Genomic DNA, 13,961 nt, shown 5'->3' on the forward strand with positions numbered 1-13,961 from the left:
TTCAGAATTCAGTCACCACACCAACTCTGCATGCATTTCTGCTTTTTCTTTCTAGCACTGATCCTCTCTGTGGATCTAATCAGAATATATGCTCTTTTACCCTCTTTAAAGCATGGGCAGTTAACTGATCATGAATGTCCTGCCAGCGTTCCGACCAGAAGGCTGCAAACGGACACTGAAATGCTTCTGGTGCTCATTCAAGTCACCTGTAACTAGATGTCATGGGAGAACTAAAGCTCTTGGATGTCCCATTTACTTCCCACAGTGCATTGCTGCCATTTCCTTTCTTTCCCACAGGCCTCTAGGCTGCACTGCTTTGTTTGTGTTCAGAGCCCTGTGTCGGTTATTAGGGTGCCCTTAACTACCCATCGACAGAGAAGTACAGCTGAGGAGGGAAGGCCGTGTTGTCTGCCTCTCATCTCAGCAGAAAATGAGGACATGATTGTCTAGTAGTTAACATCTTTAGTATTTTATAATTAAAACCCTTAATAATTTTTGCATCAAATCCCTTAATATGTCAGCATTAAGCCCTTTTTGGACCTTTTAGTGGCTTTATTTACATCTTTTGCTAAGGCAAGGTCTATCACCATTTCCATGAAAACTGAAGTCTCATTTCCTAGAAGCACACTGTTCTTGTTCCCTCCCTCTGGACCTTGTTCCTTTAACCCCTCTTCTTGCTTCATATGGAATCACTCTATTGTATTGATTTTACTTCCCTGCTCTATGAATGTACTCTGATGATAATCCCCATACAAAAAAGTAGAATAAAGGAAGAAAAATACAAATTTATTTGAACGAATCTTCTCACCAATATCTGGCTGCTCTCATTCCTCTCCTTGACCTCTGAACTGTTCCCACCATGAGCCTGAAAATGCTCGCCATATTTGCATTTTTGAGACATCTATCGGTCCTCAGCAGCGCAGCTTCTGGTCAGGACACTCCACTGTACTGTACAATACAGGTCACCATGACCCCTTACTGTCAATCTGATGACCTTATCCATCCTGGTCAACCTCTGTTCATACTGCTGTTTACCTCTGAAGCCTTATTTTCTTGCTTGTCTGGTTTCCCATGGTTTGTCCTTTTCACTATTGACTTCCAGTCCTCTGTGTACCTTTTAACTATTAGTCTCCCACCATTTTCCCTTCCTATTCTGCCTTCTGCTTTCCCCTGAGCAACCACACTCAAGCCTATAGCCTCAGCTACCACTCCTGTGCTAACGACCCCCATTCTCTTCTCTGCATCCTCAGCAGCATGCCTGGACATCTTGTCTAGTTTTCCTTCTGAGGATCCACGTGTACCTCCATCAGAGAAGATAAATACGGAACTCATTATCTTTTCTGGTTAATTTACTTCTTGTTTTCTCTGATTTGGCAAAATGCAGATGTCATGTTTGACTTCTATATTCTTCTCCCATTTATACTTGGCTACTGAGATATGACCAATTATGTCTCTGAACATCTCTACCTCGCTTGTCCTCTCGAGTTCCCGACTTAGCATTTTTCTCATCTAATTTACAAGTTATACTTTTTTTTTCTGATTTCTCTTTCCATACCCTAATGTGTTATTTCTGGAGCTGATTCAATAAACTCCAGTTTGACTCAGCATTTGCTGAACCCCTCGAGCTGGCTCTCAACAAGGAAGGGCTTCCAGCAATTTCTCACAATCTTTTCTGGCTCTGGTTCTTTGTTTTAAAAAGGCTGATTCTCTCCAAATGTTCTACTTTTCAGAGCCTATTTACTCTACGAGGCCTAGTTCAGCCAAAAATACAACAAGGAAATGGGTGAAAATTCCATGGAGAACCCGGCATTAGGGCAATCTCCTTAGAGAGTGATGGCATCCCATTGGACATTGTGGTATGCTGTCAGGAATAAGAGATGTGGTCTGTACTGTAAATACTTAATCACAGATGCTGCAGCCCCAATGCTGCTGCTGTTCTGAGAATTATTCCTGTTTCTTTCTGGGGAGGCCCCCTCAAGAGCTCGCATGATCATAGGCAGAGGCACACTGCCACATGCTCCTTCTCCCGCCCAGAAGGGCACGCATAATGGGCTGGACATGTCAGTCACTGTGAAGAAATAGTTTCCGAAAGCTGAAGGGCTTCAGTGGCTGTCCACAGATCCTAACTAGACAGTGTATGCAGTAGAACCCACCATTATTATAATTCAGATCAACTAATGCCTTCAGATATAGTAAGGCGCTTTCTTCAGCTTTGACAGCTGGAGGGGAAATGTTTCACTGTTTTTTCTTTATAGTTTTGAGTTGGTGAACAAATAGCACATTCTGGGTCTATTTCCACTTTTCTGTTATGTTCAACATTGAGTACATCCCTATCAGAACTATCCAACAGTCTTCCCTCTCGGTATGACATTACTTCCCTTCCTTCTACACCACACACACTGCCCCTACAGCCCCTCAGCTTTGTGGGTGGATAGCAAGGTGCTAGAGCTTCTAATCATAGTTTTTTTTTTTTTTTTAAAAAAACATAGTCCAAATTCGTTTTATTACAGGCGGGAAACCCAAGGCTCAGTTAAAGTATTGTGCTGTTGGAGCTGCAAGGAGATCAACAAGACGCCCCTTACTTGTTGTCACCTAGCCCAGATGTCATCAGAGAGGCTTTTATCTACTGAGTGATGTAAACAGAATCAGAAACCCACAGCCAAACACTAGGCAGATCTCGGGGAATCCTGTGGAAGAAGGGATTATGGGAGACAGAGGGATCAGGGATACAAGGAACCCCACAGAATTAACTAACGTGGGTTCATAGGGGCTCATAGAGATTGAACATCCAACTTGCATGGGAATGACTTAGGCCCTCTCCACATATACTACTATTGTGTAGCTTGGTCTTCTTGTGGGACTTTTAACAGAGGGAGCAGGGGCTGTCTCTGATGCTGTTATCTGCTTTTGGAATCCTTTCTTCCTATTGGGTTGCCTCATCTAGGAATAGGGGAGGTAGTAGGGGAGGAGGTACCTAGTCTTATTGTAACTTGATATGCCATGGATGGATGATAACTATGGAATCATGGCACCATGGGATAGCCTGCACTTTTCTGAAGAGGAAGGAGAAGAGGTGGATGGGGCAGGAAGAGGGGAGGCTGGGAGGAGGGGACTGGGGAAGGGAACTGTGATCAGGCTGGGGAAAAAATTAAGACATTTGTTATCTGAAGCGATTCCTATCTGAAAATGCTATTGCAAAGCACACGCCTCCAGAGAATTTGGCTGGAAGGGGCCTAGAACTTCCCACCTGCAGCTGTGGACTAGCTGTGGGCTGTGCAGACCCAGAATGAGTCAGGGGCAGAAGAAAACAGGTCATGATCTGCCTAGATTTTATTCTCTACCCACAGTCATTTTGCCCAGGCTCCCTTAGTTTCTACCCATTGTCTACTTCTATTGCAGCATTATAGTTGTCAAACTGAACATTGAGTGATGGGCAGAACCCTCCACGAATTGTATACATGGCATGTCTGAGGGCTACTATGACTAGCAGGGGAAAAGAAGACTGGGAAGAACTGAAGTTTAGAGAAAGGGGAGAAGGGAGGGCTGAGTCAGTCAATGGGTCACTATAATGATTAGATAGTAGCACTAATTTTTAGTGTTGCACGACACTATTCAGAACAATACCGAAGGACAGCAGTTGCCTGTGCTATTCATAGAGAAATGAAATGACCAATGTTCACCATACTGTGCTTAGTATTGCAACTTGATCACTACAGTGTATACAGGCATCAAAACTCACCACTCCCTAAGTATGTCTACTGATTAGCTGTCAGCTGGCAACAAAAATTCCTGAAGGAAATCTGTGTCTGCACACACTGATTATTTGGTTAGGACTTCCGTGATGTGGAGCGATTGGAATGTTGTAAGTCCAGATGCTAATTATCATATCTGAGCTAGCTTTTGCCCCCTGGACAGTCAATCTGTACCCATCTTTGTGTCAGAACTAACATCCTGTGTCTAATAGATAAAACCCTTTTGGAATCTGTTAAACTTAGCAGGCCACTGGCTTCCCCCAACCGGTAAGCTAAGAATGTCATCATGTGAGCTCTACAGAAAACCTTCCAGCATCTTGCTGTAACCATCTCTCTTATATACACTTGCCTTGCCTTTTGACTTTCTTTTCTGGTATAACTACCCAACTTCATGAAACTGCTTCCAGGTAGGAACATGGAATTTGGGGTAACCTAAATCCATATTTCTGCACCATGATCACTCCACTTTGCTCTAGAATAAATTATCTCTTCTTCCTTTGAAGGCAGTGGGCCTCAACCTTCCTAATGCTGTGACCCTTTAATACAGTTCCTCAAGTTGTGGTGATCCCCAACCATAAATTTATTTTTATTGCTATTTCATAAACTATAATTTTGCTACTGTTATGAATTATAATGTAGCTATCTGATATGCAGGATATCTGATATGAGATCCTGGTGAAGGGGTCGTGACTCACAGGCTAAGAACCACTGCTTTAAGGTAGAAGCTGTGCTTTCATTTGCATGGACATAAAAAATAAACACAATAAAGGTGACAAGAATATACTATTTTTTTTACTGCTGCTTACATTGGTTTATGGTATGTCAGGGCAGCTAGAAACAATCGAAGGTGATGAAATAATGGTGTGAATTATTGTAGAAGGCAGAATAGAGCATCTGTCTGTCCTGGCTGTGGCATGTGTGTTTCTTGAGAGATGCTAGTTTAAAAAGAGAATTGACAGAATGTGGGTGACCCTGCAGGCTGCCAGAGCTCTGGGAGGCAAGGTTAACAAGCAGTCCCTACCTGGGTACTGCATCTCATTCCGACATGGGCGGGAGCACAGGACCCTTAGCATCTCCCAGTTACTTTACTTTCACAAGCGCAGCTGTTGAACCAGACTGTATGTGGGAGTTGCTCTGGACTCAATTATATTTGTTAAATCACGTCAAGTTCAGCTTGCTCTTCTAGCTCATTGTTCTCTTAATTTTCTATTAAATCAAATTTCAAAAGCCCAATTACAGAGATGCCTAGGAGGAGAAAGAAACCAGACAATATCTGCAAACGAAGGCAGGCATGTCCGACGTTCACTTCTCCTTGTTGCTACAAAACTAATAACTGATTGTGTACTCTGACTTTAGCTGAGTGCCACCTCACCTTTGAGTTAAAGCCACACGATGAAATGCTAGAAGTTTGAGTTTCCTGTAGAATACAATACAGCATTCAAACTTCCTTTTGAAGGACATTTTCCGGATTAGAAAGAGTTGTTGCTCTTCCCTCAGACTCCTTATCTCTTCTTATTTTGACTTCCTGAATAAACCCAACATTTTTTTCAAGTGTGGCCATCTTAGCACTCCTGTATCTCTGGTGCCTGGTAAGGTCTATAGGGCTCTGAGCCATGTGATAACGGGTCAAGCTTGAAGGGAAGAGATGGGAGGAGATGCTTAAAGTGGCCCAGGTAGCATGGGGGCCGAGCTTCTGAATGTGTCTTTTTCTGGACCAGTGATGCTCAACCTTCCTATTGCTGGGGCCCTCTAATACAGCTCCCCATTTTGTGATGACCCCCCAAACAAATTTATTTCATTGCTACTTTATAACTGTAATTTTGCTACCTTTATGAATCGTAAAGTAAATATCTGATATTCAGGCTATCTTCATGCAAATCCCCAAAGGAGTCGCAGCCCACAGGTGGAGAGCCACTGTTTGAAGTGCAGAAGGTAGCCTGAGTTTTAATTGCTGGCTTATGAGCACTTGTTCTTTGCAGACTTCTTGAGGCCAAAGACAATGACAGATTGTTTTGTTTCCTACCCCAAGCCCTGCACCCTGCAGGTACAATAACTCCAAGTAGGCATAATGGATAATTAAACCTTTTAATTTCCCAAGTTTTGAAATTGCTTTGGGAGACAATTTTAGAACTGAAAGTAAGTTATAATTAATTGAATAGTCTGTTTTATTATTGAGCTGCCTGATATATGCTTTATAATTTAATTTATTTGAAATTTATTTATAGTTACTGAAAAGTGATAAAAACAGTATATTGATCCTCATTAATTTATTATTAAGTGACATTTCTATGTATATCCAGGGAGAACTATATAACATAATATATTCTGCATGGACAAACACAAAATTCTTAGAAAGTCAATATCAATTATATCACCTGGAGAGTTGAATATATAGCTTAGCATCTTTAAATTATAAATTAAAAAATGTAAATGCTACTTTTAAGTAAAACAATGCATAATATATAAATGAAAAGTCTATGTAATGTTTTTAAGAAATGCTGGAGTTTTGTATATGGCTTCACAATAGTTACCTATATTTTAGAGTTACTATTTTACTTTGATTTTCGTAATTGAATTCTTGTTAATTTTATATTTTTTAAAAGAAAACAAACTATCTTTTTTCATTATATATACCAATCCAAGTTCTCACTCCCTCCCCTCTTCCGCTCCATCTACTTACCCCCCCACCCCATCCCCATCTACTCCTCAGAGAGGGTAAGGCACATTTTTGGGGGAAGGTCTAAGGCCTTGCCTATTATATCTAGGTTGAGCAAGATATCTATCCAGAGAATGAGTTCCCAAAAAGCCAGTGCATACAGTAGGGATAAATCCTGGTGCCACTGCCAGTGGTCCCTCCGTCTGCCCCAGTCATGCAGCTGTCAGCCACATTCAGGGGAACTAGTTTGGTCCTATGTTTGTTCCTTTCCCAGCCCGACTGGTGGTAAGCTCCCATTAGCTCAGGTAGACTGTTTCAGTGGGTGTCCCCATCATGGTCTTGACCTCTTTTAGAACTATTATTTTAAATACAAGCATTTGATTACACTGTTGTGTCTTGTCACAAATTCCACCCAAACATCTTGAACCAAGACTCAGTGAACAGAAAGTTGGCTGCTTGAGGGTGGTGCAGGGAGAGGTAGGGCAAAAAGCTTCTAAGCTGTTACCTTTCCCTGTTCTCTTTTTAAATTGTAGTTTATGTGTGCAAACATTTGTTTGCATGTATGTGTGCTCACCATGTATGTGCCTGATATCTGGGGAGGCCAGAAGAGAGTGCTGGATCTCCTGGAACTAGAGATCTAGGCATCTGTGAGCCGCTGTGTGGGTACTAGGAACTGAAGCTGGATCCTCAGGAAGAGTAGTAAATATTCTCACTGTGGATCCATCTCTTCAGTCCCCGAGCTGGTTTTTGTTGTTGTTGTTATTGTTTTGTGTGTGGTTTTTTTTTTTTTTTTTTTTTTTTTTTTTTTTTTTTTTTTTTTTTTTTTTTTTTTTTTTTTTGAGACAGGGTTTAACTGTAACTTTGGAGCCTGTTCGGGAACTTACTCTGTAGACCAGGCTGGCTTCAAACTCATAGAGATCCACCTGTCTCCGCCTCTCAAGTGTTGGGATTAAATGCGTGCACCACCACCATCCAGCCCCTGAGCTGTTTTTAATCACCCTGTTTCTGTTTAACCAACACAGAGCTCAGGGTCCCAAGGCCAGTGACCTCAGCATCACCACCTGGAGATTTGTCAACATGAACCATACAATCCTGCCCACGGGCTGCTGAATCAAATCCTCTGGAGCTGGAGTTCTGCAGCATCTTCACAACCTCAGCCTGAAGCAAGGGTGTATGTGGAAATTCAGTGGCTACCTATATGGAGGCCTCTTGTCTTTAGGCAGTGAGCCTCTCCCCGGGTTCCCCGTTTCCTGTCTTGTCTGGAACTGCTTAGAGAACTCGCTGAGTCTGTGTGGTTATAGGTTTGGGGAGGAACTTCAGTGAGTTGTGCACCACACACTGGAGCAGTCAAATGCTAGCTTAGCATTTAAAGTTTAGAATCATATGGATACATATGACTGAAACACAAGAGACATAGCAGATGCTACAGACTCCTTGGCTCTATTCTCCACGGACAAACACAGAACTTATTCTTACAGGGAAGTCCCCACTGTGACCAGAGTCTGAAACTCAGTTATATTTGAGACGTGTCAATAAAAGTCATGTTTCCATGGTGCTAACTTGGTCTGCGTTATGGTAAGGGGAATGGAAATGTAGCTTAGTAAAAACTTCCTTTTCTCTAAGTTTCTCAATAAGAAATAACTCCTCGAGCAGCAGTTCTCAACTTGTGGGTCGAGACACCCTTGGGGGGGTCACATATCAGATATTCTGCATATCAAATATTTATGATTAATAACAGTAGCAAAATCATAGTTATGAAGTAGCAATGAAAATAATGTTATGGTTGGGGTCACCCCAACATGAGGAACTGTATTAAAGAGTCACAGCATCAGGAAGGTGGAGAACCACTGATCTAGAGTTTGGAGTGACATCAATGGTCACTAAGCCGATGAATAGGTACCACCATTTTAAATGGTTACACAACGCAGACAGGCTCTGCTCACATGGCACAGGCAGAATTCTCCTAAACCAACTTATGTAACCTTCATGGGGTATCCCAACCAATATATTATGACTTCCTGCAAAGAAATTAAATTTTAAATGATGTAATTTTCTTTTTCATATACCTATGTAAATTAGATTTTAGATTAAAGGAAAATTTCTAAGTCACTTCCAAGGGTCATTACAATCCACTCATGTGGAACCGGACGCGCACAGCGGGCAACGTAGCTGGCGCAGCGGCTGGGACCGGCGGGTACTGACACAGTGGCAGACAACGCAGGCGACAGGGACCAGTGCAACACCAAGAGCAGATCGCCCCAGGACAATTAAATCAAAGAGGTAGGCCTTTGGTTGGCGAGGTTCCGGGCAAACAGGGAACCTGGTTCTTTTCCTGAAGACCCGTGTGAGGGGTGAGAGGGATCTTGGCCCCTGGCAGGAGCCAGGAAACAGAACGAGGGAATTTTGCAAGAGGAGCCTCTGGCCAGCAGGGAAACCTGATCTGGTTTTAAAAAACCAATTAGAGATCATCAATAGGAGGAGATGGGCAGGCGCCAAGGCAAAAATTCTCCCAATAAGCTGAAAAACAACATGAAAGCACCAGAACCCAATGATCTTACAACAGAAGGACTTGAACACCCTAACACAGAAGAAGTGGAAAAAATCGACTTTATGAAAGCAATAGAGTCCCTTAAACAATATGTAAAAAACACCTTTATAGAAATGGATGAGAAGTATAACAAAAAGTTTGAAGAATTGAGTAAATACGTACATGAGACCCTGGGAAACCAAGAAAAAATGAACAAACAGGTAATGGAAACAGTTCAAGAATTGAAAACTGAAATGGAAGCAAGGAAGAAAGCACAAACTGGGGACCAGCTGGATACGGAAAATCTAGGTCAACGAGCAGAGCCTACAGAAACAAGCATAATCAATAGAATACAAGAAATAGAAGAAAGAATCTCAGATTCTGAAGACACCATAGAGAAAATAAACGCACTGATCAAAGAAAACAGCAAAGCCAACAAATTCTCATCACAAAACATTCAGGAAATATGGGACACAATAAAAAGACCAAACCTGAGAATAATAGGAATAGAAGAAGGGGAAGAATTACAGCTCAAAGGCCCAGAAAATATATTTAACAAAATTATGGAAGAAAACTTTCCCAACATAAAGAAAGATATTCCTTTGAATATCCAAGAAGCATACAGAACACCAAACAGACTGGATCAAAGAAAAGCATCCCCTCGCCATATAATAATCAAAACACAAAATATACAGGTTAAAGAAAGAATATTAAGAGCTGCAAAGGAAAAAGGCCAAGTAACTTATAAAGGTAAACCGATCAGACTTACACCTGACTTCTCTATGGAAACCATGAAAGCCAGAAGGTCCTGGATAGAGGTTCTTCAAAAACTAAGAGACCATGGATGCAAACCCAAACTTCTATACCCAGCCAAGCTAGTATTCACTATCAATGGAGAAAACAAGACATTCCAGGATAAGAACAAATTTAAACAATACGTAGCCACAAATCCAGCGCTACAGAAAGTAATAGAAGGAAAATCGCAACCCAAGGAATCCAACATTGCCAACACTGACTACAATAACTCAGGAATCTAGCGAACCTTCACCAGTACAACTCAAAGAAGGGACACACACAAACTCTACTACCGAAAACAGTAAGAATAACCGGAGTAAACAACCACTGGTCACTAATATCACTTAATATTAATGGTCTCAATTCACCTATAAAAAGGCACAGGCTAAGGGATTGGATACGAAAACAGGATCCAACATTCTGCTGTTTGCAAGAAACACATCTCAACCACAAAGACAGGCATCTACTCAGAGTAAAAGGTTGGGAAAAGGTCTTTCAAGCAAATGGTCCTAACAAAAAAGCAGGTGTGGCCATACTAATTTCCAACAAAACTGACTTCAAACTAAAATCAATCAGAAGAGATCGAGATGGACACTTTATACTCATAACAGGAACAATTCATCAGGATGACATCTCAATCCTGAATATCTATGCCCCTAATATAAAAGCACCCACTTATGTAAAAGAAATATTTCTAAAACTCAAGGCAGACATAAAACCACACACACTAATAGTAGGAGACTTCAACACACCTCTCTCTCCAATGGACAGGTCAATCAGACAGAAACCTAATAGAGAATTAAGAGAATTATTGGAGGTAATGAAGCAAATGGACTTAACAGACATCTACAGAACACTCCACCCAAATAGGAAAGAATATACCTTCTTCTCTGCAGCTCATGGAACCTTCTCAAAAATTGACCATATACTCGGAAACAAAGGAAACCTCCACAGATACAAAAGAATATCAGTGTCCACCTGTGTCTTATCAGATCACCACGGATTAAAGTTAGATGGCAACAACTATGCTACCCCCAGAAAGCCGACAAACTCATGGAAACTGAACAGTCAACTACTGAACCACACCTGGGTCAAGGAAGAAATTAAGAAAGAAATTAAAGTCTTCCTTGAATTTAATGAAAATAAAGAGACAACATACTCAAACCTATGGGACACGATGAAAGCAGTGCTAAGAGGAAAGTTCATAGCACTAAGTGCCCACTTAAAGAAAACAGAGAAAGCATACATTGGGGACTTAATGGCACACCTGAAAGCTTTAGAAAAAAAAGAAGCAGAGGTGCCCAGAAGGAGTAGAAGACTGGAAATAATCAAACTGAGGGCAGAAATCAACAAAATAGAAACACAGAAAACAGTCCAAAGAATCAATGAAACAAAAAGTTGGTTCTTGGAGAAAATCAACAAGATCGACAAACCCCTATCCAAACTAACTAAACAACAGAGAGAGAACACGCAAATAAATAAAATCAGAAATGAAAGGGGGGACATAACCACAGACACAGAGGAAATCCAGAGAATCATTAGATCTTACTATAAAAGCCTGTATGCCACAAAACTGGAAAATGCAAAAGAAATGGACATTTTTTTAGATAAGTACCATATACCAAAGCTAAACCAAGACCAGGTGAATGATCTAAATAGACCTGTTAGTCGCGAAGAACTAGAAACTGTTATCAAAAATCTCCCTTCCAAAAAAAGCCCAGGACCAGATGGGTTCAACGCAGAATTCTACCAGAACTTCCAAGAAGAGCTAATACCTATACTCCTTAACGTATTTCACAATATAGAAACAGAAAAGTCATTGCCAAATTCCTTTTATGAAGCTACAGTTACCCTGATACCAAAACCACACAAAGACCCAACCAAGAAAGAGAATTACAGGCCTATCTCACTCATGAATATCGACGCAAAAATTCTCAATAAAATACTGGCAAACCGAATTCAAGAACACATCAGAAAAATTATCCATTATGATCAAGTAGGCTTCATCCCAGAGATGCAGGGCTGGTTCAACATACGCAAATCTATCAATGTAATCCACCATATAAATAGACTGAAAGAAAAAAACCATATGATCATTTCATTAGATGCGGAAAAAGCATTCGACAAAATTCAACACCCCTTTATGATAAAGGTCTTGGAGAGAATAGGGATACAAGGGTCATACCTAAATATAATAAAAGCTATCTACAGCAAACCGACAGCTAACATTAAATTAAATGGAGAAAAACTCAAAGCCATCCCACTAAAATCAGGAACAAGACAAGGATGTCCACTCTCTCCATACCTCTTCAATATAGTGCTTGAAGTTCTAGCAATAGCAATAAGACAACATAAGGGGATCAAGGGGATTCGTATTGGAAAGGAAGAAGTTAAGCTTTCGTTATTTGCAGATGACATGATAGTATACATAAGCGACCCCAAAAATTCTACCAAAGAACTCCTACAGCTGATAAACACCTTTAGTAGCGTGGCTGGATACAAGATCAACTCCAAAAAATCAGTTGCCTTCCTATACACTAAGGATAAGGAAACAGAGAGGGAAATCACAGAAGCATCACCTTTCACGATAGCCACAAAGAGCATAAAATATCTTGGGGTAACCCTGACCAAGGAAGTGAAAGATCTATTTGACAAGAACTTCAAGTCTTTGAAGAAAGAAATAGAGGAGGACACCAGAAAATGGAAGGACCTCCCTTGCTCTTGGATTGGGAGGATCAACATAGTAAAAATGGCAATTCTACCAAAAGCAATCTATAGATTCAATGCAATCCCCATCAAAATCCCATCAAAATTCTTCACAGATCTGGAGAAGACAATAATCAACTTTATATGGAAAAACAAAAAACCCAGGATAGCCAAAACAATCTTATACAATAAAGGAACGTCTGGAGGCATTACCATCCCTGACTTCAAACTCTATTACAGAGCTACAGTATTGAAAACAGCTTGGTATTGGCATAAAAACAGAGAAGTCGACCAATGGAATCGAATAGAAGACCCTGACTTTAACCCACAAACATATGAACACCTGATTTTCGATAAAGGAGCTAAAAGTATACAATGGAAAAAAGAGAGCATCTTCAACAAATTGTGCTGGCAAAACTGGATGTCAATCTGTAGAAGAATGAAAATAGACCCATATCTATCACCATGCACAAAACTCAAGTCCAAGTGGGTGAAAGACCTCAATATCAGTCCAAACACACTGAACCTGATTGAAGAGAAAGTGGGAAGTACTCTACAACACGTGGGCACAGGAGACCACTTCCTACGTATAACCCCAGCAGCACAGACAGTAAGGGCCTCATTGAATAAATGGGACCTCCTGAGACTGAGAAGCTTCTGTAAAGCAAAGGACACTGTTGCTAAGACAGAAAGGCAACCCACTGACTGGGAGAAGATCTTCACCAACCCCACAACTGACAAAGGTCTGATCTCCAAAATATATAAAGAACTCAAGAAACTAGACCGTAAAAGGCTAATCAACCCAATTATAAAATGGGGCACTGAGTTGAACAGAGATCTCTCAACAGAAGAAGTTCAAATGGCCAAAAGACACCTAAGGTCATGCTCAACTTCCTTAGCGATCAGGGAAATGCAAATCAAGACAACTTTAAGATACCATCTTACACCTGTCAGAATGGCGAAAATCAAAAACACCAATGATAGCCTTTGCTGGAGAGGTTGTGGAGAAAGGGGTACACTCATCCATTGCTGGTGGGAATGCAAACTTGTGCAACCACTCTGGAAAGCAGTGTGGAGGTTTCTCAGGAAATTTGGGATCAACCTACCCATGGACCCAGCAATACCACTCTTGGGAATATACCCAAGAGAGGCCTTATCACACAACAAAAGTATATGCTCTACTATGTTTATAGCAGCATTGTTTGTAATAGCCAGAACCTGGAAACAACCTAGATGCCCTTCAATTGAAGAATGGATGAAGAAAGTATGGAATATATACATATTAGAGTACTACTCAGCAGTAAAAAACAAGGACTTCTTGAAGTTTGCAGGCAAATGGATGGAAATAGAAAACACCATCCTGAGTGAGGTAAGCCAGACCCAAAAAGAGGAACATGGGATGTTCTCACTCATATTTGGTTTCTAGCCATAAATAAAGGACATTGAACCTATAATTCGGGTTCTTAGAGAAGCTAAATAAGAAGGAGAACCCAAAGAAAATCATATAGGCATCCTCCTGAATATT

General features: G+C 40.9%; 1 protein-coding gene across 2 annotated transcripts in view; it reads right to left on the reverse strand.

The window, feature by feature from the left end:
• Nucleotides 1-13,961, reverse strand: part of Unc13c (unc-13 homolog C) — a 427,364-nt gene that overhangs the window by 76,750 nt on the left and 336,653 nt on the right. The gene's annotated exons all lie outside the window — the stretch shown is intronic.

The sequence above is a fragment of the Alexandromys fortis genome, unplaced genomic scaffold, assembly GCF_014885135.2.
Source record: "Alexandromys fortis isolate MF-2015 unplaced genomic scaffold, M_Fortis_MF-2015_v1.1 scaffold_22, whole genome shotgun sequence".
Lineage (NCBI taxonomy): Eukaryota > Metazoa > Chordata > Mammalia > Rodentia > Cricetidae > Alexandromys > Alexandromys fortis.